The 8,232-nt window shown below is 41.7% G+C and overlaps 1 long non-coding RNA gene and 1 pseudogene across 1 annotated transcript; one reads left to right on the top strand and one right to left on the bottom strand.

Annotated features, from left to right (window-relative positions):
* The first annotated feature begins 409 nt into the window (after positions 1-409).
* LOC116439868 lies at positions 410-1,124 on the top strand (annotated as a pseudogene).
* A 2,071-nt stretch (positions 1,125-3,195) lies between these two features.
* LOC116436567 lies at positions 3,196-7,844 on the bottom strand. Its single transcript, XR_004237035.1, has 3 exons — positions 7,734-7,844; positions 7,391-7,521; positions 3,196-3,816 (listed from the first exon to the last, which is right to left on the bottom strand). It is a non-coding gene; the product is annotated as an uncharacterized LOC116436567 (long non-coding RNA).
* Positions 7,845-8,232: the final 388 nt, after the last annotated feature.

Here is an 8,232-nt window from a genome sequence, read left to right as displayed (position 1 = left end):
CTGGGAATCCCTTGTATTACAGCTTCATTGTGCCTATGCAGGTCCTTTCCTGAAAATATGTATTTTAAAATAAAATTGGATCTATATAGATATGACAAAAGGCTTCTAGATCAAGATCAATTCTTATCAACACAGCAAGGTCTTTCTTTATTCATAAAAGCCACTTTAATAGGAGCACTGATGAGCAGTTGAAAGGAAACACCTGATTATAAGTTGTTTTTAATGAGATATGAGGAGGTCTTACCTGTCAGTGAACACTAAACATTTCTCCCTTCCTTAACAGCTAAGGAGAAAACATGAACACAACAAATGACAACTTAGCCAACTCCTTCACCCAGCAAAACACTGAGGGTGATTTTCCCAAATGCACTGCGCGGAAGTTGGTCTGAAGACTTTGTAACTCCACATTATGTATAACACGATCTTCCTGGTGGGCTTCCCAGAAAGCTTCATTGTCATTTGTGTTTACAGCTTCAAGATGAGGCCTTGAAAGAGCAGCAGCACAATCAGGCTGAACCTGGCACTCACAGACCTGCTCTTCCTCACCTGCCTTCCCTTCCTGGTACACTGTCTGGGATACACTAACACTGGGGAGCACTCCATTTTTGGTGAATTCATGTGCAAGTTCATGAATTGATTGTACAGCAGCATCCTCTTCCTCACCTGCTTCAGCGCCTTCCACTACAAGGTGATGGTTCACACAATGAAGTTCTTCCGCATCCAGAGGAAGTGGTGAACAGTGGTGGCTTGCACAACCATTTGTTGTGAGATTGGTTGATCTCACTGGAAGCTGTCAGCCCTGTCAACTTCTTGATCTCTTCAAAAGGGACACAAAACATAAGGTCCTTATGCCTTAACCTTACCAGCTCTGAAACCCTGGGCACAATCAGGTGGCTGCTGACCAGCCTGGCCTTCTTCTTGCCCTTGCTGATGGTGATTCTGTGCTATGCACTCGTCATTTGTATCTTGGCCACCGACCCCACAACAGAAGGCTCTCAAGACTTGCTGTTGTCCTCCTGATGGTCTTCTATGTGGGCTTCTTCCCCTTCCACGTCTTTTGGGTGACTCTGTTGCCTAAGATCAGAAGGAAAACTTTCCAAACAATATTAGAATTGATAACATAAACAGCAATCTTTTAACGAAAGCTTTCATTAAAGCAACAGCTCAGGTTAACTACACTTGTGTCCAGTCAGCTGTAACATGGAGAACAAATCCACTCTGCTTACTGTGTCTCTTGGCCACTGGCTCCACTCAACATGTGTGCCAACCTATCACTTTATGTCATGGTGGGAGACATTTTCAAGCAAGCCATGTTCTTTCCTCAAGGTGTAAGTGGAGCAAATATATCCAGGAGCAAGTAGTCCAGCAGCAAAACTTAGGCGACCAAGTCAGAAATCACGTTAAAGTTGTGAAGGACTCCCTTGAAGTAAATTCCAGCAAACCCAGGATGGCTTTGGTGCTGTAAGCTCCTGCAAAGGCAGCTGTGTTGGTATGATAGCAAGAATTGCAGCTGACTTTGCCCTCTCCCTGCAGTAGAGTACTTGTCAAAAAGCTGTCTTGGGAGCAGGTTTATATATACCTCTCTTAGCAACCAAAGAAAGACAGCATAAAAGACAAGATTGTAAGCTACCTTGAAGGTGAAACTTAAAACCATCCAGCCAGACTGTTCCCAAAGACATTTGGGAAACACAGGGTTCTCTAGCTCTGGGCTTTGCTATTGATTACAAAAACATGGAGAGCTTAGTCTGGACATGAGAACAACTTCCACTGATTTCAGTGTTGTCACTGATGTAGTGCTTTGTTTATTACAGCCTAAGTAAAACACAGCAGATATTGTCATGGTTGCTGAAACCACTGAATTACACACTTAGGAAGCTCCTATAAAAATCAGATGTTTTCAGATTGGATGGACCAAATGAACTTTATCATAAGGCACTGAGCAATTTAATGGTGAAATCTCAGAGCTGGCCTAGGGGAGGATGAGGAGAATATGACAGGAGGACATACATGGTGAATACGAGGATATGTAAGTATATATAGAAGTGTGTGTGTACATATATATATATATATATATATATAAAAATACATATAAGTGTATATATAAAATAGAACCATAGAATGGCTTGGGTTGGAAAGGACCTTAAAGACCATCAAGTTCCAACCTCCCTGCCCTAGGCAGGGACACCTTCCACTAGACCAGGTTACTTAGAGCCCCATCCATTCTATTCTTGACCTTATATAAAAATGCGTGTGTGTGTGTGTGTGTGTGTATATGTAAGTCTACAGAAGATGATTACAGATGTGTACCAGCCTGTATGAATCTATCAGCTGTGTATAATCCCAGATCATTCTGATTTCCTACTACAACAAATTGACAGGCTTGTACATGAAGAATAAGATGATGTCATATATCTTGACTCCAGAAGAAGTTTTGATTACCTGAGATGATCCTTTTGTGTGTAAACTAAGGAAACAGTCTGGAGGAAACTGCTTTTGCTAGTTTCAGAGTTTATGCTCAGAGTCAAGATATTAGTGATTTACTATCAGAGCAGGGGGAGCCACTGAGTGGGCATTTGACTGGTCTGTCCTGGTTTCAGGGGTATTTAGTGTTTTCATTATCAAGTTGGATGATGAAATAAAGTCTGGTTCTTATATTTACAAATTTACATGAAGCCGAGAGGACAAAATTAAGCTGACAAATTTCAACTATGATCTGTAGAGACATAGGGTGCTACTAAACAGTGACAGGTGCAAAGTTCTATGTTTAAGTAGAAATAATGAATTGTGCAAGCACAAAAGGAGAAAAAAAAGAAACCATTATTTAGGTAGCAGTTTTGTAGAAAAAGATCTGTGGTTACCATGAATCATAGGCTGGACAGGAGCTGACAGTTTCAGTGGGCTGACAGTGTCTACTGTGGCAAAAAGAGCAGATGTATAAATAAAATATAGTGTTTATGATGCCTTGCAGATATTTAAAATACTTTGTTAAAGGACCATCCATCAGATATGTCTTTCAGAAGCACTGCCACACACCTTTTGACATGTTTTCTAGTTTAATTTCTCCTCTTCTGCACTGTTGTCAAAGGCCAAATTTTACAGGTTGCCACTAGATAGTGATCAATCATGGTCAAGCTACCTGGTTTCACATATGCATAGTTAATTCAAACCCGAAAGTTAGACAAACACACAAGGTGATTCACACAAAAGAAATTTTTTCTGACATAGATTCATAACATCCCAACTCTCCAACAGGGGCAAAATGTACAAACACGCTGCACAAATTCTCTTCCTCTTCCACATCAGTGAAAGAACAAGATGTGTCTACCACTTAGACATATACATCTGAAGGAGTGGATTAAAGATTATCTTTTTTGCTCTGTCAGAGCATTTTTAATTCTTGTTCTCAGAAGCTCTTTGTTCTCAAGCCCAAGCTGAGCTTATCACACACAAGCAGAAGCTCTTCAATATAACTACATGTACAATGTAAAATGAAGCAGCTGAAGGTAAGAATTGTGAAATGGAAGTTTTTAAGGCTTTCCACCTCTAACAGCAAGAGTGACAGTCTCACAGTGTCAGTGACTTGGAGAGGGGCTACATTTTTGCCCCCTCCTCTCTTTCCTTAATATAGATGTTACTTGGTTGCCTTCTTCCTATCTCACCTGCTCATCCACCATGTCGCTTCATTTAGTTTGGGCTAAACTAGCTGATTTTAAAGTGCCAAAGTAGATTAGGGCATGGTCCTGGAGCTGTAGTTGACTGGTGGGGAAAGTACCTCCAGGAGAAGGGCAGTCATGTCTCCCAGTAGCATGGCTGGGTCTGGAAGAGGAGAAAAGTTCAACCTTAACACAGACACTTTTAAAGCACTCAAGGACTGCTCAGGTGCTCTGCAGGACTGAGAGATCATTATCTCATGCAACTCATTCCTTCTGCTTACTGTGAAGCTTGATAGCTTCTATTTTTAGCTGCTGTTAAGTTTACAGCTGAAACAAGGATAAGTGCTTCAATTGCAGTAAACAGGAGACACTTTTCAAGCTCTATACACAGTGTGACAACATAGCTACATAAATTACTACACTATTGCAGGCTAATTCACACCATAGCTATGCTCCAGTAAGCAGGCTTCTATCAAAGGTCTTTGCTAGGTTTGTCTGCAAGGACAGCCATGTCAGCTCAAGTACCCACCAGCAGGCTGCTCTCTGTCTGGGACTGCAGAGGGACCAAGAGAATAGCTCTGCAAGGTAAACCTCTCAAGGGAATGTCAACTCTGACGACATTAAAGGTGACACTTTGGAGCTGCCAACTGTTTTTGTAGACAAGTCAAGCCTTATTCCTCACAGTGAATATTCCTCACGTACTGTCGCAGATTGCAGCAGAGCTATTTTCTATCTTTCTTTGTCCAGGCAGGCAATCAACAATTTTTTTTTCCTTTTCTCCCCAGTTCACATGTTCCCAAAAGAAACGAAAGCAAAAAGGCCTTCCTTATATTCAAACCTCCCAGAGAGCAAAAATACTGACAGTAATGTTCTGCATAAAAGAGAATTCACAAAATCTGTCCTAATCTGGCTGCTCTGCAGAACACCTAAGGAGACAGTTGTGTAGCAGACTGCATGTAGCATCAAAATGAATAGCTTGGTGAAGAGCTAGTGGAGGGAAAGGCTAAAATAGCTTGGGAATGGTCTACTTTGACAATGTCTGTGTTGGATATTGCCGTGACAGAAGGCTTCAATTTTGTCCCAATGTAATGGTATATCTATATATATGCAGCTGGGGTGCTGCTGCAGCAGCTGTGCAGTGTAACAGTGCACAGAGCCACACGAAGTGCAGAGCAATGCCAGGCTCACCACTGAGTCATTTAGACCTCACACAGATGCTGCCATTTTGCTGATAAGGCTAAGTGAGCAAAATGAACTTTGAATGACTGCTTCCATCTGCCAATATTTTCTGCTCTGAAAATGCAGGTTGAGTGAACCTAAACTTTAAAGCAGCAAACAACAAATGAGGGCATCACTGTTGAAGTCCTACCAGTTCTGAACTCAGTCTGCTTTTCCCTGCCACCAGAAAAGGAGAAGAGATGCAAAGGAAAATACTTTGTGAGCTCCCTTATGTTTTGTGACAATAGTCATTCAACAGTGCCAGCTGATGCCACTTCAATGTAAATGTCACACAATTGAGTCAAGGACACGGAAAACCCATTTATGCTAAAGAAAATGTATTTCAAGGCCTGTTTTTTAAATAGCATCTGGAATAGAGCTTCTGACTAAGGTGTTTTTCTGACTTGATGCCCTAGCCTACAGGGTGCCATGGTAGATGGCAGAGTGAGTTGGATGCCTCCTAAAGCAGGAGAAAAAATTGCATTCCTGCTTTCAGTCAGAGCTGTACTTTGGAGAAAAGCAGAAGAAGACATTTAAAGTTGGTAAACCAAGCTGAATATCTTTCCAAAATAAAATTTAAAGCTGAAATGCTGATTTTTTAAAATACACAGAGGAAACCATTTTTCAGAGGTGCTGCAGGAAAGTATAATAAACAGCATGTTTGATTCATCCTTGCTGGAACTTCAAAAGGTATTTGAATTATAAGGTGGGTTATCTTCTAAGATTACTCCTTAGTTTCTTTATTACCCAAAATGGTTGATATCACTGATTTCTGAACCAAAAGAGAGATGGATGCCTGGAAACTACAGTACCAGTGATGCTCTCCACTCTTAAAAGAAAAACAAAAGTTCTGAGCTTCTGTGTTTGTTTTTTTAAAAAAGGAAAAGCATGATTTTCAAATTACTTTGTGAATTTCCTTCTATTTTGTAAAATAGTGCAAGAAGATACGGTGAAGCAGAAAGAAATGCAACTTTGCATGCAGACAGACAATGACTTACTGAATACTAATAAAGCAAGCTAGAAAGTATAGCTCCTGGAGTAATCTTCCTTCATGTGTTTTTTTTTTAAATACAGTTCTGTTTCCAGCGTGATCCCTGCTACCCAAGCCAGCAAAGCTGATAGCAGGTTACTCCTTTCCCTTTCCCTTCACTGCATCCCGCTTAAGACCCATTCAGTTGCTTAAGACCCATCAGCTTTCTGGGAAAGTGATTAGGAAATAGATTTTTTCCCTTCTAACAGTTCTGCTAAAATCTTTGTGATTCCCATTTGCCCCTGAATGGCACAAGATAATTGGCTGCATCATAGGGCCTTTTCACGACAACTTCTGTGCATTTGGCAGAATTGGTGCACTATCGCACCAATTCTTGCACTGTTTTTTGCTGGCAGATCTGTGACAAAGTGTTTTGATATTACCACGAGAACACCCTGTGATATTTGCACATCTCTCCTCTAGTTTTCAAGGACTTTCATGATGCAGCCACTGTGCAAAGCGATGCCCTGGACCTGCAGCTGACCAGGCTAGACAACACCTTCTCTGTAGGTGCCTCAAAGGGTATCCAAGGTAAAAACTCCAGCTCTGCTCTGGTTACAGATCTGTACAGCTGAACCAAAAAAAGGAGGGGACTTGGCACAAAGCAGGAAAGCATTATGAGTGGATTTATTTCCAGCACCAAATGATCCCAGAGGGGCAATTTTCCACTGAGTGAGCCAGGCTGGCCCAATCTCTTATGGCCTCAGAAATGAAGAAGACCTAGCAGACAGTGGCACACAAATGCACTGTGCAACAATTTCAAGCAATAGGTCTTTTTGGAAATTCTCTTTTGCCTTCAATTCATGATATTTTTTATCAACAGAAAGTTATCTTAACAGACGAGACAGCAGCACCTGCCTAGAGGAGTTTCCTCACATTACCTTTCTGCTAGTAAGCTGCTCTGAGATATTTATATATCATCCCTATTTTACAGGTGATGAAACTGAAGCACAGGGGAGTTAAGTGACTTGCCTCCAGTCACAAAGCAAATTAGCAGCCAAGCGGGGAAGAGATCAGTTCTCAGCCCAGAGCTTTTACAAAGTGCATTTTAGGCTTAGGGAAAGATTTTCAAGGGAGTCTTGATTGCTCAGTGGTGGCACTTCAGTAAAAAAATTTGAGTTAGAGCAGTGTCTACACTACTCAGGCCCTACTTCATCCCCATCAGACTCTGTATCTGTGGAAGGACCACTCCTGTTTTCTTTCAGAGAAGGTTTCGGGGGACCAGCTCACCAAAGTTATTTTGCTACCACTGTGTGTGATCTTAGCCAAGAGCCAGTAATTAACAGCTGTATTCATCCCATTTACAGGTTTCTATCAAGTATTTTCTAATTTGCAGGTTAACACAAAATATTAGCAGTACACAGGGAAACCTTCCAGGCTGAAATGTGTGCACAGGTCAGGAGGTTGTTCTTTGTGGGGCGCAAAGGTCAGAAATAGGTTACATAATTAGCCAGCTGCCTTCACCCAGGGGAAGGATACCACGACTCACCATGTATGCGTGCCAGCTCCGGGAGAGCACATGGATCTGGCTATCATTCCTCAGAGCTGGGCCAGGCCCCTCCCTGGAGACACTAATACACATCCAGCAGCCCATGTTCTGCCTTTGGAACTTCTCTTCTCCTGGGAGAAGAGCAAATGGAATTAAGACGTAGATTTATCATACATCTTCTAAATTTCCATCCTTACTTTGACTCAGCATAATTAATACAGCTATACTTGCTTAGCAGAGCTAGATACTTGTCAGCAAACGCCAGTGAAAAACTAAATCTGTCCCTCTACCATAACAAAATCCCAGCAAACATAATCCCCACCCTTTTAGCCAAAATCCAAACCTGAATGTCACTGAGGGAAGGGAAGGACAGGAATGGGGCATCGTCTTTGCTGGAAACACCCATGAAGATCGGACGCGCTGTAATTCCAGGCTGTGCCCAAGGGACTTCAGCCTTCCGTACTTCCGCAGCTGGAATCTGCAGGTGCTGTAATTCAAATTCCCACTAGAGGGTAGACAAAACTCTTCCAGTAAAAGGATCGCTTTGGAAAAGCGTAGAGTATGCGGAAAAGCGGTGTCTGATTTGGAAAAGAAAATCTGTGCTTGAGAAGCAGCAAAGAGTGGGAAAAGGAAGAATATACCATCTGCAAGAGCAAGGTGGGAGCATTGTTCCAAATTTCTCTAAAGAAACATAATCTCTGCTTTGTATTTTTAAATCAAATACAGCTGGAGTGGCTATGTTGTTATAAACAAGTAAACCGTAAGTCAGATTTACAGAAAATATAGATTTCTGATTTTCAGAAATGCAGCTGGCATTACCCCTGCAGATGTTGTCTTACAAA

This window comes from Corvus moneduloides, chromosome 2, assembly GCF_009650955.1.
Source record: "Corvus moneduloides isolate bCorMon1 chromosome 2, bCorMon1.pri, whole genome shotgun sequence".
Taxonomy (NCBI): Eukaryota; Metazoa; Chordata; class Aves; order Passeriformes; family Corvidae; genus Corvus; species Corvus moneduloides.
Note: the sequence above shows the minus strand (reverse complement) of the source record. Positions and strands in the feature narration are given on the sequence as shown.